A 17,505-nucleotide genomic window follows, 5' to 3' on the forward strand; every position below is an offset into this window, starting at 1 on the left:
CTGCCCTCTGTCACCACACAATGTTATTACAAGACCATTGGCTGTATTTCTTATGCTGCAGAGGCAGAGAATTTGAGAGGCATTTAATTAGTCCCCTACTTCTGTTGCTTCTGATCTTATACAATGTCACTGTCAAAGATAATTGCAACGTGATCTGATCTGTCCAAGGTCATCTCTGTCCATTACTGTCATGACGTTGACATTTGGCACTAAGTTTCATTGTCGTCCATCCATACTCTCTCTTGTACTGCTTGGGCTTGAAGCCTGAAAACTTCATTTCATAACCTCCCTTGCCAACTGAGTCCAATTAGGTTTCGCCCAGTGGCACAAGATCGTAAATAGAAAAAATGCATAAGCTGTTTTGCTCTTGGCAACCGATTCAGAAAGAACATAGAATTCCAGGCACCCACCGCACCCCCCGATCAGCAGGGGTGGCCCTAACAGCAATGGAGTAGCAGTAGTGGCCTGTGTGTGTGCCTGGGCTCTGGAGAGTACCTTTTGTAACTCCGACTCTAGGGACAGTAGCTGAACCATAGGTCACCCCACCTTTTGTCCTGCAAACCGTTCCAAAACTTTTGCAACCAACACCTTGTATCAAATCTCCTGTGTCTGAAATACAGAGAAAGGTTTCTATTCTCCAGGCTGGACATTGACACAACTCGCAATGCATGTTTACCAAAGTGACTGCCTTGTTTGCTGAGCTAGGTCCAGCCAACCCCACAAATATCTGAGGCTTAGTTCGGGACATGGGTCACTGGTACAGATGCCTGTTCCCTCATGGTGTCTTGGAGCTTGTGGCGTCTATTTCCACGGGCTACTTCTTATGGGATTGTCTTAACGTATTAGAGAAGTTCTACACACACTGGACTTCCAAGGAGAAAGCATCTGAGCGTCAGCTTCCTCTCTCTGGGAAGCTCCCTTAGAAACTTTCCAGGCGCCTGGGTGGCTCAGTTGGTTAAGCATCTGTCTGTCTTCTGCTCAGGTCATGATCCCGGGGTCCTGGGATCAAGCCCGCATCTGGCTTCCTGCTCAGCCAAGAATCTGCTTCTCCCTCTGCCCCTCCCCCTGCTCTCTCTCTCTCTCTCTCTCTCTCTCTCTCTCTCTCTCTCTCTCTCTCACAAACATAAAGATCTTTTTTTTTTCTTTTAAGGAAATGTACTTTTTATTTGCAATTCTACAAGCTGAATGGGTTGGGAGGGTAGCCTTTCCCAATTGATTACAGGTCTTGTCACAAACTTTACCAGGGCCAGAGTTGTCACTTTGCTTCATATTTGCGTAACAAAGGTACAACGACTCAAAATGGGGAGGAGACCTTCTCTTCTAAGGCAAACAGCAATATCCATCCAGACAGAGATTGGGTCCAGAGCTTAAATAAATTTAAATTCCGCTTCCCCAGGCACACTGCTAAATATGGGGGAAAAATGAATTTTGAGTTCCAAACTCCTTCCAGATAAGCTCTTTATAAGCTATTGTAACCAGGAGACTTCCATTGCAGAAAGGAAACCCACTCAAGAGATCACTGCAAGTAGAATCTAAATGTCATGGAGTTGCAGTGAGGATGACAATTTTGACCTAAAGTCAAGACAGGTGTGTTCCTGCCTCTTTAACCAAAAGAAAAAGAAAAAAAGAAAAATCTTGTATCATTTAACCATTCATTAAGGACTTTGAACTTAGACAACTTAAGAATTATGGGTCAATATGCCTGTTTGACAAGAATAGTATCTAGAAAATAATTAATGTGCTTTCCTGGTTTGTCTTCTGAGACCACGATCTTTATTGTTGTTGGCCTGGGGTATCCACATGTTTTGTGGGGAGTGGGAAGATGAGAGTTTAGGTTTGTTATAGGAGAAATGCAAAGAAAAGACTAAGCGACCAAAGGTCATTGATTCTAAAATGTACATTTTGCCATTTTTACCATTTCTAAACATGCATTTTACAGTCTATAATGTGTCATGGTTTTAGTGTTTTTACTCTTTCTTTCTCTTCTTGTACATAAAATAATGATGAGTCTTACAATTGATATCATCTTGGATTGAGTGAAAAACTATTGATAGTTTCTGATATCCAGCATAGGATTAACATTTTTAGTTGAGATAGACTTTATATAATGAATTTTGACAAATGCACACACTAAACCCCTATCAAGTCATAGGACATTTCCATCACCCCAGAAAGATCCCTGGTGTCTCTTCCCAGTCAATTCCTCCAGTACCCCCTTCCCTGCAACCACTATTCTGATTTTTTTAAATCATAATTTCGCTTGTTCTGAAATCATATAAATAGAACCATGTGTGGTCTTCTAAGTCTGGCTTCTTTTGCTCAGCATAATGTTTTTTGAGGTTTATCTTGTGTATATAAGTAGTTTGTTTCTTTTTTATTGTGGGGGAGGATTCCCTTGTTGAAATATACAATCTGTTCATCTTTCTCTTGTTTGTTGATGGACATGGAGTTGTTTCCAATTTTGGGCGATTATGAATATAGTTGCTATAAACATTTTTGTATGGACACTTTGTGTGTGTATGTATTGTGTGTGTGTATATACATATAAATTTATATATTGTATATGTATCTATATAAATTATGTGTGCATACCTATATATTATATATGTGTATGTATGTTTATGCCTATATAAATTTATATATATAGTATATATATATGTATATTTTTCTTAAAATTGTTCTAGGACTAAAATTGCTGAGTTATATGGTAGAAGTGGATTCAAGCCTTTAAACGGCCAATCTTGATTCATTATTGCCGTCACTAATGATGATGATAATTTTTATAGCCATCATTTATTACTTTCTAGATGTCAAAAATATTACATTTTTTTGCATATAAGCATTTCATTCAGTCATTAAAGAAATTAATACCCACATTTTACCAACGAAGATGTGGAATATCAGGGAGGTTATGTAAATTTTCCAAGGTCACTAGTTAGTTAGTGACAGAGTAGGTTTGAGCTTCCCAGGATTGCATTAAATACTGTTTCTCATGTGCTTCACAAACTAACCCAAAATAGGATTTTGGAACGAAAGATTATATAGGCTTCTTGGCCAAGTTATATCCTTAAGAAAGAATTATCTTCAATGCCCTGTCTAGCATATTGCTAGGTTTGGTTGCTAGCTTTATAGAGTTTTGTATATGAAGTCTGGACACCATGAACTGGTGGTGAGGGTGGGGGAGTATCTACCCCTCTCTTTCCCCAGGAGATGGTGAGACAAAAAGAGAAAGGGAGGGAGGTGCGTGATGGGGTCAGATGTATGGGAGTCTGTGGAAAGAAGGACAGCTGCTTTGTGCAGTGGTGACTTGTGTAAAATGTACCTCTTGATCTGTCCCCACAGCATCGTGAAGCACAGCCATGCAGCCTCCTGGGCTTCAGTGTGTTCAGGAGGGAAGAGACTCTGTAGTTGGGACCCAGATAATCATTGCAAGTCTGGCTGGGAAGCTTTCCAGTGGACTAAGGGTAGGGAGGGAACCCTAGATGGCTTAGGTGGGTCTCAGACCCCCCAGAATGGCCTCTGAAGCCTGAGATAAATATGGATCAGCAGGGAAGAGCTATCAGGTGTGGTGGTCAGATCTGAAAAAAGTTGGGGGTGCAGTTTATGACCATTGCAGCTGCAGCTGAAAATTCTAGCTGAGCGATCAGTATTGGGGTCTGGAGAAAGCAGAGGACCTATTTTGAGGACCCTGACTCTTTCCCATGGCCATGAAGTTGAATGAGCCTTACTTCTCCCCACCCCTCTCCACACTACCATCTTGGGCAAGAAGCAGAGAGAGAACAAGGATATTTGAGACACTGAGCATTTTTATTAAATAGAGACAACATTGCCTACAGGGACAGTTTAAATTGGAGAGGTTGTTTTGTTTACTTCATTTTACTATTCCTGCCAACTAGTGGGTGGGGCCTGATTTGTTGTGGATTAAATACAGAAGCTACATTTTCTGTACTGAATCTGTCAGAATCAGGCAGGTTAGGCTCCAGTGACAAACAGCCCTTACATATTAGTGGCTTGTAACAACACAAGTTCGTTTCTTATTCAAGCTACCTTGATGACAGTTTGCTTAAAACTCTGCTCTGGGATTTCACACTGCAATCCAGGCTGACAGAGAAACTTCTATTTGGAAACTTTCTGTGGCAAGGCATGTGCTATCTCTTAAACGTCCATTCTGGAGAGGTGGCACACAATACATGTCACTTCTTCTTCTTCTTCTTTTTTTTTTAAGTAGACTCCATGCCCAGTGTGGAGCCCATTATAGGGCTTGAACTCACAACACTGATATCAAGACCTGAGCTAAGATCAAGAGTTGGGTGGTCAATAGAGCCACCCAGGTACCCCACATTTAAAAAAATTCCCAGCATTATATTTGTTTCAGGTGTACACTATAGTAATTCAACAATTCTGTAAATTATTAGTGCTCATCATAAGTATATTCTTAATCCCTGTCACTAATGTGACTCATCTATTAATACCACCACACTTTCTTTATCCATTTATCTATCAATGGACACTAGGCTGCTTTCATAATTTGGTTGTTGTAAATAATACTGCAATAAACATGAGGGTGCATATATATTTTCTAATTAGTGTTTTCATATTTTGTGGGTAAATTTGCAGTAGTGGAATTACTGGATCATAGGGTAATTCTCTTTTTTTTTTAAAGTTATGTTCTTTTTTTTCATATTTTATTTATTTATTCAGGAGAGACACAGAGAAAGAGGCAGAGACACAGGCAGAGGGAGAAGCAGGTTCCATCCAGGAAGCCTGATGTGGGACTTGATCTGGGGACTCCAGGATCACGCCCTGGGCCAAAGGCAGGCACTAAACCGCTGAGCCACCTGGGCTGCCCTCATAGGGTATTTTTGGTATTTTTGATTTTTTTGAGGAACCTGCATACCGTTTTCCATAGTGGCTACATCTGTTTGCATTCCCACCAACAGTGCACAAGTGTTCCTTTTTCTCTACATCCTCATCAATACTTGCTTCTTGTGATTTTTTTTTAATTTTTTTTTATTTATTCATGATAGTCACAGAGAGAGAGAGGCAGAGACACAGGCAGAGGGAGAAGCAGGCTCCATGCACAGGGAGCCCGATGTGGGATTCGATTCCGGGTCTCCAGGATCACGCCCTGGGCCAAAGGCAGGCGCCAAACCGCTGTGCCACCCAGGGATCCCGCTTCTTGTGATTTTGATTTTAGCCATTCTGACAGGTGTGAAGTGATATCTCATTGTGGTTTGATTTGCATTTCCCTGATGGTGAGTGATGTTGAGCATCTTTTCATGTGTCTGTTGGCCATCTCTATGTCTTCTTTGGAGAAATGGTCTTCTGCTCATTTTTAAATTGGGTTATTTGGTTTTTTGGTGTTGAGTTGTATAAGTTTTATACATATTGGATACTAACCCTTTATTGGATATGTCATTTGCAAATATCTTCTCCCATTCAGTAGTTTATCTTTTAGTTTTATTGATTGTTTGCTCTGCTGTGCAGAAGCTTTTTATTTTGATGTAGTCTTAATATTATATTTTTGCTTTTATTTCCCTTGCCTCAGGAAACATATCTAGAAAAGTTTGCTATGGCCAACCTCAGAGAAATTACTGCCTGTGCAGTCTTCTAGGATTTTTACGGGTTTCAGGTATCACATTTAGGTTCTTAATCCATTTTGAGTTTATTTTTGTGCACGGTGTAAGAAAGTGGTCCAGTTTCATTCTTTTCATCTATCTGTCCAGTTTTCTCAACATCATTTGTTGAAGAGACTGTCCTTTTCCTATTGCATAGTCTTGCCTCCTTTTTTTGAAGATTAACTGACCATATAATTATGGGTTTATTTCTGAGCTCTCTATCCTGTGCCATTGACCTATGTGTCTGTTTTTGTGCCAACACTATACTGTTTTGATTGCTATAGATTTGTAGTATATCTTGAAATATATTGTGATACCTCCAATTTTGTTTTTATTTTCCAAGATTGCTTTGGCTATTCAGGGTCTTTTGTAGTTTGATACAAATTTTAGGATTGTTTGTTCTAGTTCTGTGAAGAATGCTCTTGAGGGTACCTAGGTGGCTCAGTTGGTTAAGCAGGTGACTCTTGATTTCATCTTAGGTCATGATTTCAGGGTCATGAAATTGAGTCCATGTCAGGCTCCACGCTGAATGTGTGGAGTCTGCTTAGGGATTCTCTCTCTCCCTCTCCCTCTGCCCTTCCCCTGGTGGCCTCTCTCTGTCAAAAAAAGAAAAAAAAGTAAAATGCTATTGGTATTCTGATGTAGATTTCATTAAATTAGCAGATTGCTTTTGTGTCCCTCTTTGTCTCTTGTTATATAGCCTTTGTTTTGAAGTCTATTTTGTCCTGTATAAGTATGGGTATCCCAGGGTTCTTTCCCCTTATGTTTGCATAATAAATGCTTTTCTATCCCTTCACGTTCAATCTTCATGTGTCTTTAGGTCTGAAAAACAGTCTTTTGTAGACAGCATATAGCTGGGTCTTGTTTTTTTTTTTTTTTTTTTTTTTTTTTTATCCTTTCCATCACCCTGTGTCTTTTGATTAGGGCATGTAGTCTGTGTATATTCAAAGTACTATTGATAGATATGTATTTATTACCATTTTGTTATACTTGTTTTAAGTTTGTTTGTAGTTCTTTAATATTCCTTTCTTCTCTTGTTCTCTTCTTTGATAGTTTCTGGCTTTCTAATCTACTTGGACTCCTTTCTCTCATTTTTTTAATACTTATTATTGGTTTTTGATTTGTGATTCCCATTAGGTTCATATACAACATCTTATGCATATACCAATTGGTTGCTTAAGTTCAAACCCATTCTAAAAGCACTAAATTTTTACTCCCCCACCCCCTACATTTTAGATATATGATGTCATACATTACATGCTTTTATTTGTGAATACTTTGATTTTTTTTTATAGATACACTTAATTTTACTGCTTTTGTGCCACCTACTTTTCTTACTCCTGCTTATGGTCTTTCCTTACCATTCAAAGAATCCCCTTTAACATTTCTTGTGAGGCTGGATTAGTGGTGATGAATTCCTTTAACTTTTGTTTGTCTGGGAAACTCTTATCTCTCCTTCTTTTCTGAGTTGTAGCCTGTCTGGATAGAATATGCTTGGTTTCAGGGTTTTTTTCTTTCAGCACTTTGAATCTGTCGTGCCACTCTCTTCTGACCTGCAAAGTTTCTGCTGAAAAATCTGCTGATAGCCTTATGGGGTTTCCCTTGTATGTAACTGTTTTCTTTTGCTGCTTTACAAATTCTCTCTTTATTAACTACTTTGTGCCATTTTAAATACTTGGTGGAGGTCTTGGTGTGGACCTCACTGGGTGGATTTTATTGGGGGCTCTCTTTGCCCCTTGGATCTGGATTTCTGCTTCCTTCACCAGATTCAGGAAATTTTCAGCTATTATTTCTTCAAATAAATTATCCGCCTCCTTTTCTCTCTCTTCTCTTTCTGGGGCCCTGTAATGTGAATGTCTTTATGCTTGATGGTGTTGCCAGGTTCCTTTAATCTATTTTCATTCATTCTTATTATTTTTTCTCTCTCTCCTGTTCAGTTTTATGGCTTTCCATTATTTTTTCCTTCATTGTTGATCCTTTCTTCTGCTTCCTGTAGCCTACTATTTATTCCCTCTAGTGTATTTTTAATTTCAGTTATTGTGTGTTTCATCTCTGGTTGGTTCTTTTTTATCTCTTTGTTAAGGGTCTCACTGAGGTCCTCCACTCTTTTCTCAAGTTTAGTGAGCATCTTTGTGACCATTACTTTAAATTCTCTATCATACATATTAAAATATATTACTTATCTGTGTTTCATTTAGCTCTTTTGCTGTGATTTTCTCCTCTTCTTTCATTTGGGACATATTTTCCTGTCTCCCCATAACCCTCTGTCTCTGTTTCTGTTAGAAAGTCAGCTATGTCTTCTGCTTTTGAAAGTAGTGGCTTTATGAAAAAGAGGTCCTTAAAGTCCTGCAGTGCAATATCCCCTGTTCACTTGGACCTGGGACTTTTAAGAGTGTCTCCTATGTGTGTTGTTTGCACCCTACTATTGTGGCTGAGCCACATTTGCCTTCAGTCCAAGTTTCTACAATGGTTTCCTTTGCCTTTTGTGAGCAGGGTTTGGTCCCTGTTGTTAGTGGGCCAGTCTGAGGCCATCTTGGGCTTAAGTTTAGTCAAACCAATCATTTACCAGAGCTGTGGTAGCACAGAGCTGCAGGCCATTCTCCCTGCATTGTTACCTAAGAAGCTTTCACTGGTGGGTGGGGATTATAGTCAGACCAGATGTCTTCCTCCAGCCCACTGTTAGGGCTGCAGTTGGATTAGTGGATGTGATTGTCTTCCCTTCTCCCTGGGGCTAGAATCACTTTGGAGTGGTGCTCGCCCCTGTTGGGGCTGCTTGCACACTGCCAGGCTTGTAGTCCCACTTGGATGGACTCCTTCCAAGGGCGTGTTGGTGGAGGCAGATCCACTGAGAAACATGGGGGTGGGGCATGTGGTGCTAGCAAGGTCCTCACAGGTCTAGTCTGCTGTGGGAGAGCCCTGCAGCTGCACAGGAAAATCCTGCCCAGGCTGGGATGAAGGGGGTGGGTCTGCAGAAGAATGTGGAGGTGGGGCATGCTGTTGGCAAGCCAAGTGGACAGTGTTTGTACTGTGCTGTTACCCCAGGTGTCCCTGGTATCTAGTTTGGGGTGGGGGTGGGGGATGGAAATGGTACCCTCTAGCTCTTTTCCTCTTGGAAAAGTCTCCCAAAGATCCCTGCCTTTCTAGCACATGCTCTGAAATTAGTAAATAAATCTCCTTTCCATATAGCCCAGGCATTTTTAGAACTGCTGTTTCTGTGCTGTATCTTAACAGGGCTATTTTTTTTTTGTGTGTGTGTGTGTGCTACCTCTTTAAGGGTAGGGGTGGGGACTCAGTTTCCTATCACCCTCTGGCTCTCTCAGAGTTGAGCCTGCTGATTTTTAAAGTTCTAGGTGTTAAGTCCCACTGATTGTAAGAATTCACGAAGTTAGGGGCAGCCCGGGTGGCTCAGCGGTTTGGTGCTGCCGTTGGTCCAGGGCCTGATCCTGGAGATCCGGGATTGAGTTCCGCGTCGGGCTCCCTGCATGGAGCCTGCTTCTCCCTCTGTCTGTGTCTCTGCTTCTCTCTCTCTCTCTCCTTTATGAATTAAAAAAAAAAAAAAAGAATTCACAAAGTTAGGCCTGTCTGGTTTTCAAAGCCTAATGTTATGGGGATTTGTCTCCACAGTGCTGGTCCCCATGTGCCTTGGGTGCCTGTTGTGGAGTCTGCTTCTCTCCCTTCTCTGCACCCACAGCATCCCTGACTCTTGTAGATGGTCCTTTGGGTCTGTTTGGCTCCCGACCGCATATCTATGCTTCCTACACTCTTCAATGTGGTCTCTTCTCTACATGTAGCTGTAGAAGAGTTTGTTCTGCTGGTCTTTGAATCATTTTCCAGATTATTTACAATGATATGAATGTTATTTAGGTGCATCCATGGGATGAGGTGAGCCTAGGATCCTCCTCCTTTGCCATCTTCCCCAGGAGTTTGATCTAGATTCTTTTGTTGTTGCCCTTGGCATTGTTTAGAACAAATGGGACATGCTGCTACTGCATTAACCAAGACACATTAAGAGCATTCTGAAATTTTTTGCAATAAGTCATTTTACTTGGACACTGCAGTGACCACTCTTTCTATGCACCCAATCTGATGTATCTACAGAATGGTCAGTAGCTAGTGCTCATACCCAAGCTAATGCATCAGTTTCCTGATTGCTGGGTGTAGGGGTGGGGGTTTATGAACTGGGGCATGAAAAGTAGTCAGGATGCCTTAGGCTCTTGCAGATGGACCCAAATGTCTTTCCACATACATTCTGGCCCCACAAGACATATTCATGATCACCCACCCTTCTGCTTCCCATTGTCCAAGACACAGAGTTAATTGCTTTAGAGCAGCCCTACTGTCAGTGCAAGGGGCCAATAGCCAGGGCTCATGGGTGGTCACCAGCCAGTTCACTCTGAGCTCAGCCCTCTGGCTGCTGTACTGGCTGCTGTGTGAGGCCCCACCTGGAGGGGTGCTGTGGACACCAGTAGGAGCTAGTGTTCTATAGGGGTACATCAGCATTCTATCCTCTTCCAGGGCTGGGACCAAAGTCCCAAAAGTACCCTCTCCTTCTGTGGTCTCTGCTGCAATGCCTGACCCATGTCTTCTAGAGTCATGAACACCTCTAACACAAATGGCAGCCCTGCTTAGGAGATGCCCAGAGCTGTTATCTGTTTTACTAGTGTTTTTGCCTTCTGGAGGTTGCTGCTATTCTGACCCCCCAGTCCCACATGTACCCTGTCTTTGCCAGGCAGCATAAGGGACAGGAACACTGTGCCAAATGGGGAATTAAAGTCCTCTAAACCCCCCAAATCTCTACACAGCTTTGCACTTCTTTCATATTCTTAGGAGTTGGAGAAGCTTACACCTTATTAATCATAGCTTTTGGAACAACAGGTGTTTTACCTGGCCAGACGACACCCAAAACCTTACTGTAGTATCTGGGTCTTGAATTTTCTGTGGGTTCACTGCCCATCCTCTATAGATGCTCCACAAAGCCTACAGGGTGGGCGGCAGGGGCATATATCATCCATATAATGGACCCATTTCACTGATGTGGGAAAAGAGAACAGGGACAGGTCCCTGGTACCATCCCATGGCATATTGTTGAGCTGTATAGATGGCCTTGGGGGAATGCTGGAAAAGTTTATTATTATCTCTCCCACATGAAGGCAAATTGATCTTATCTACTAGAAATCTGTCCTAGTCTTTCCCATGAATATCCTTGAAGATGAAGCCCTTTTGTAGGAATGTTTTTGGCTAAAGCATCAGATAAAACAATAGCTGCAAATGACAAAAGACTTACAAATGGCCATGGTTATGGATCTGAAGAGAGGTCATTATAATGCAAGTGACAAGGGGATTTGGTTATTTCTCTGACATACATTTAAAAAATATGACTGATACTATTATACTAGGACATATTTGGGGAATTAATACTAATACACCCTATAAGAAAGTTTAGCATCATTTCTTTCTTTTTATTTTTCTTTTTTAAAGATTTACTTATTTATTCATGAGAGAGAGAAAGAGAAAGGCAGAGACATAGGCAGAGAGAGAAGCAGGCCTCTAGCAGAGAGCCTGATATGGAACTGGATCCCGGGACTCCAGGATCACGCCCTGAGCCAAAGGCAGACGCTCAACTGCTGAGCCACCCAGGCGTCCCTAGCATCATTTCTTATTTGACAATACTTCCCATGAAATTTAACAGGTAACAAAAGTTACAGAGCTGTAAACAACGTTTTTTTTTTTTTAAACAGAGAAAACTTAGTTTCTTGAGTAATCAAAGACCTGATAAGTACAAAACACAGAATCTGTATTTTCCAGGCAGTTTCCATCAGAGATAGAGAAAAACCTTTGTTTGCAATTTCTTATTAAGAACAAACCAATAATCTAAGAAAAGTTTCTTCCTTTAACACAGAGGAAAGTAAATTCTAATTTTGTACCAGTGTACTTTCGATAGTAAAACTCTGTTGTTGTTTTTTTACCTTACGTAAGTCTATTTTAATCATAGCTCGACGACATATAACATTCCTTTTTCAAAATTTCTTTCCCACAGACCTTCTCCAACTTTCTATATCTACTCAGCGTTCATTCCCAATCTCGAGCTGTGAATCATGTACCCACTCCCACAGCTAAAGCGTTTTACTGATATTTGTGATCTTTTGAAGGCTGTGGACTGGATTCTGGGCAAGGGAACTCCTACAGCATTCTCTGTTTTAAAAAGCATGCCTCCCCCATCCCTTTTGTGTCTTCAGTCTCTGTGAGCAATGTTTTGTTTATCTCTAGGGGTGTTTATACATTTCAAGGACATGATGAGATTTACAGTATCAAGCGAAAGAGAAAGAATGCAAGTTTTCCCCCTAGGAGTTTTGGGGTTCTTGGAATTTAAAATGTTCTTTCACATATGATGGGTCAGAAGGCATGGTACATTTTATCCATTTTCTCATCAATTACCATAATAGCCTCCTCTTCATTCTTATCACAACTCCATCTCTTAACGTCCTACTCAGGCTTTGTCACAAGTGCCCAGATCTTAATCCAAAGCATTGGGAGCCCTCCCAGCTTTGTAAAAACAGCATGCTGAGACCTCTAACTTTTTTTTTTTTGAGTGGGCTCCACATAGTGAGTAGCCCAACAACGGGCTTGAACTGACAACCCCAAGATCAAGACCTGAGCTAAGATCAAGCAATCAGATGCTTAACTGACTGAGCCACCCAGGTGCCCCTAAGACCTCTAACTTATTATCCTGCTCTCCCACCATATCTGCCAGCCGCCAAAGCCTGTAGACTAGTGGATACCAGCACGTCCTTTCTGGATAGTTCTAACTTTCTGACTCAAGCTTCAGCCTCCAGGTGGCCATCAGTGGCCAGCAGAACTGCCCACAGCAGAGGCCCGCCCACTGCAAGGCCTTGCACTTCTTTTCTCTGCCCAGGAGCAGCATGTACTTCCTCAAACAAGCCCCTCAGAGCAGCTGGGGTCTTCAGGCCATCCCACACTCATGTGGCAGGACACAAGCATCTGACTTACAGGCCACCCATCCCCACACAGAGGTCACCTGCTAACCCAGGATTTCCCTGAGATGCCTCATTCCCAAGGCCCTATTCTCCAGTCCCCAGCGGCTGGTTTGCAACCTTTCACTTTCAGCTTCTCCAGTGAAATCTGAAACCAGCGTCTGTTGGAAGAGGAAAGGGAGAGACTGAAGGAAAAGACAGGCCACTCCAGTTTGATGGGTGGCAGTTTTAATAAGCAAGGGAATTTGCATACAAGATGTAGCTTGGGTGGCAGCAAGACGACACCTACCCCACACCTACCTACTGCATCCTAAAAGTTTATAAAGAAGCCCTCACTGGGACAGTCCTGTACCTCTTGCAGATGTTGTCAACACTACATCAATATCTCCAAGGCTGTGTCCTTGGAGCAGCCTCTGGGAGAGGGAATGTGGAGCAGAACCCACATTCCAAGAACACGGGAGGAGGGGCGAAGCCTCCAATCACTTGTCAACTGGCAATCACATCTTCTTGATGACCTTGACCAACCTTCACTCAACATTCTGCTCCATTCATTCCAGCCCTCTAGTGCTGCGGCTCAGATCCTGAGTCTCCATTTCACTTGCACAGCCTAGCACATCGTCAGTGGAAGAACATCAAAAGAGCCTTTCTACATCCTTAAAAACTCCCATATGCTACAAATCTGTTGTCCACATTTTCTCTTTTGCTCCCATGACCGAGCTTCGACCTAGCCCTTCCTTTTTTTTTAATTAATTAATTTATTTTTATTTATTTATTTATAATAGTCACACACAGAGAGAGAGAGAGAGAGAGAGGCAGAGACACAGGCAGAGGGAGAAGCAGGCTCCATGCACCAGGAGCCCGACGTGGGATTTGATCCCGGGTCTCCAGGATCGCGCCCTGGGCCAAAGGCAGGCGCTAAACCGCTGCGCCACCCAGGGATCCCTGACCTAGCCCTTCCTAAGCTTTATAGTGGTATGACTGATGTGAACATTTAGGCTATTCCTTAGTAGAATAATACTGGCTGGACGCAAAAGCACAAAGAAAATCGTGGTTGCTTCCCTACCTCTATTCTCCCTTCTCTTGGTAATGACCTACTTTTTGTTTGGGTCTTACTTTTCTGTCTACTCCAAGCAGTCAATGAGGGAAGGTTCTACTCTTGGTTCTAGATGTGGGGAATATGGTTCAGGCTTAAGGAAATAAGCATCACCTTACATCCTCTGGCCACAGTACAGACATGAGGCCTCATCTGAACCCATTAGACTGGGAGAAGCCTGTGGCAGTACTTCTTTCCTTGCACCCCTCAGGTAGGATAGATGGCTAGAGGAGTTGGAGTCACATAATTCCCTTTCGTCTGTGGGAGGAAGGTCAAGGTTGGGTATTTCTGTTCTCTCTGATTGGTTAGGTTCTAGTAAAACCCAAGATAGTTAGGAAAATAGTTTCTCCTGAGGACAGGCCTTTGGTAAATCATTTCAAAATGGTTCCTTTCCCCCTCCCCGCTATGAAACCATGAGGGGATTTTTCTCTGATCTTTCCCGTGAGAACCTCAGACACTTTCTAGAGGTAAAACTCATGAAAGGGTAGGGCTCCTGTGACTTGAGTTTTTGGTCTTAGACTTGTCCACACTGATCCTCCAGCAATTCGTCATTTTAGCACTCATCCAGCGTCTGCTTCTGGGCTTCTGCTCCAGTACTCTGATTCATCATACCCACCTGTCTCTTCAATTTGGGGGTAAAGGTCTGCCCAGATTTCAATTCTCTGAAGAGTCATTGATTTTCAGTTTGTTTGGGGCTTTTCTTGTTGGTAGGAGGGGAGAAAGTGGCTTCCAAGTTCTTTCTATGTCAGACTGGAAACTGAAAGTCATAACAATTACTTTTAAACAAGAACACACTTGTGCTTTAAAGCCTAGTTATTTGAAAATCATAAGCCAGCCACACAGTTGAGGCAAAGATGTATCACTGCATATGATGAGTAAGTCAGAAAACCCAAAACAAATTAAATTGATTATGATGAGTGTGTGTTGAGGGCCATCAGACACTACCCCTATGTGAAAAGTACTGATGGTAATTTATGATTTAGTTGAAAGAGTATCAGCAATTGAAAACTAAAACCAACCCAAGATCATTCTAGCAGTTCATCAATAACAGCATTCTTCCCGGAAGCTATGCAAATTTCACATTCTCGATAGAATCCTGAATCAGAGTCTTTAGGAAACTTTAGTAATATGGTAATTTTAGTTTAAAAAAATTCAGGGTCTCATAATAGCTTACTTAATAGAATACTAGAAAGTAAGTCACCATGAAAACTTCAGGCAGACCTTGGCCCTTTGTTGTGAGCTGAGGACTGTTCTTTGAGAATCATGAATGGAACCAGCTATGCTCAAATATTTGGGTCTCAGGACCTCTCTTTTTGTTTCTTTTAATTGAGGTGAAATTCACATAACCATAAAAAGTGTACACCTCAGTGGCATTTAGTGTTTTCACAAGGTTGAGGTGTAAAATGTTAAATAATCACTCTCCCAGCCCTGGTTAACCGCTAATATACTTTCTGACTATGGATCTGCATAGGACATATCATATAAAAGGAATCACACAGCATGTGACTTTTTATGTCTGGGTTCTGGTTCTTTCACTTAGCATAATGTTTCTGAAGCTCATCCACATTGTACCATGTATCAATACTTTATCAATACTTTATTCATTTTTATGGATGAATAATATTGCAGTGAATGGATAGACCACAATTTGCTCATGATTTATTCACTGATGGGCACTTGGGTTGTTGCCACCTCTTGGATGTTTGGCTGTCATGCTGTTATAAATAGTCATGTTCGAGTTTCTAGGTTTTCATGTCCCTTGGGTTTCTCTTGGAATTGCTGGGTCATGTGGTAATTGTATGTTTAATGTTTTGAGGAACCACCAATCTGTTTTCCATGGTGTCCATACCATGTTACATTTCCGCCAGCAATGTACAAGAATTCCTATTTCTCCACATCCTTGTCCATATTTGTTATTTTCCTTTTGCTGAAAGTCACCTTAATGGATATGAAGTGGTATCTCATTGTGGTTTTGTTTTACATTTCTGGAATGACCAATGATGATGTGTTTGTTAACTATTAGCCAGGACCTCTATACTTTCTTAAAAAGTATTGAGGAGGGGCTTCTGGGTGGCTCGGTCGGTTGAGTGTCTAACTTTTGATTTTCACTCAGGTCATGATCTCAGGGTCGTGGGATTGAGCCCTGACATTGGGGTCCCAGCATGCAGCATGGAATCTGCTTAGGATTCTTGCTCTCTCCCGCTCCCTTTTCTGGCTACCCCTCACCCTACTGCTGTATCTAAGGGAAAGAAAAAAAAGAGCATTGAGAATCCCAAAGAGCTTTTGTCTGCTTTTATTTGTGTAGTTATAGCTAGTGCTATTTAATCACACTTAGAGACTAAAAACAAGAAATTTTAAAAATATTATTTATTAGTTCTCTTACAAACAACAGTAATAAACTCATTATATGTTAACATCAGAGTGATGACATCATCACATATCATGTAGTTTCTGGAAAACTCATACACTTAGAATGAATGTGAAAAAGGTAAATAACATCTTAATTATTATTTAAAAAATCTGATTTCCTCCCTAAAAAATAGGTCTCCCCCGACAAAAAAAAATGAGTAATGATAATTCAATTCAATTTTACTCAAGATAAGTAACATTAAAAAATTTTTTTCCCTTAATCTGAGTTGCCCCTCAACTCAGAAAACATATACTTGGGGGAGGGATGGAATGTGGACACTGGAATCTGGATTATACTTGGTTACTACTCATAGAAAGGGCAGAAAATCGTACTTTAATCTGGATATGGACCTGCTGACACCTGCCCACTTTTTAAATAACACTTTTCTGGCCTTTCAGAAATGAAAACTGGCTGGTTTAAACCTTTCTTTAATCTCCTTACTCAGGTGATTTTTGAGAGTGGGTGGGCATGGAGAAGTAGAATCCAGTGGTTCTCCAAGTGTGGTCTCCAGAGCAGCCTCAGCAGCATCACCTGGAACTCCTTCCAAGTGTATATACCCCCCGCCCAGCCCCAGACCTGCTGACTCAGAGACCCTGGAGATGGGTCCAGCCTGCTGTGGTCTAACAGGGCCTCCAGGTGATTTGACCTGCTAACTGTTTTGCTAACAGTTTGAGGCCTGCTAATGGATGACTTTTGCCATGTTACATCCTGCCAGTGTGATCTCTCTCCCTGCTCCCCATTTCCTTCTTTCCTTCCACCCATAAACATTGAATGTTTTGATCTCTTATCAGTTCTTTTATGACATTGATTAGGAAACGTAGGTGTTCGCACATGATGTGCCTGTGAACCTCAGATTCGTGCAGACCAAATCCAGAGCATCATTTATAGCAATCCCACGGAGACTAACTCGTAAATGGATGTATTAGTAATGTACAAGGTAGAGCTTTTTACTAGGTACAGTTCATCACCTGGGACTTAGTTAACCCTTCTTTTCCCAGCATACCTCCAGTAAAATCCTTTTAAATATAGAAGCTCTGTGATCCACAGAAGCTTGGTTGTCCTCTGCCAGTGTTACCCAAAGATTACTCTGCAATGGCTTCTGTTTAGAGATTCAAATTGAAGGTTAAGTGGGAAGGGGCTAGTTTAGAGGACTGCACTGAGGATGAAAAGGTTCGGAGTTGCCAGTTCAGAGTTCTACTTAAAAGGCATTCATTAAGGAATGTGGTTGGGAGAAGGGGCTAATCAACCAGAAGCTGGGAAAGGATCTGGGTTGATCATGGGACAGGGTCCAATTACATAGGTAGGGAGTGTGTATGTGTGTGTGTATGTGTGTCTATTTACATTCATCCTAGAGTTTTCCTTGGGATTTCTAAACGGGGAAGTTAGGATGAA

Source organism: Nyctereutes procyonoides, unplaced genomic scaffold (genome assembly GCF_905146905.1).
Source record: "Nyctereutes procyonoides isolate TBG_1078 unplaced genomic scaffold, NYPRO_anot_genome, whole genome shotgun sequence".
NCBI classification, from domain to species: domain Eukaryota; kingdom Metazoa; phylum Chordata; class Mammalia; order Carnivora; family Canidae; genus Nyctereutes; species Nyctereutes procyonoides.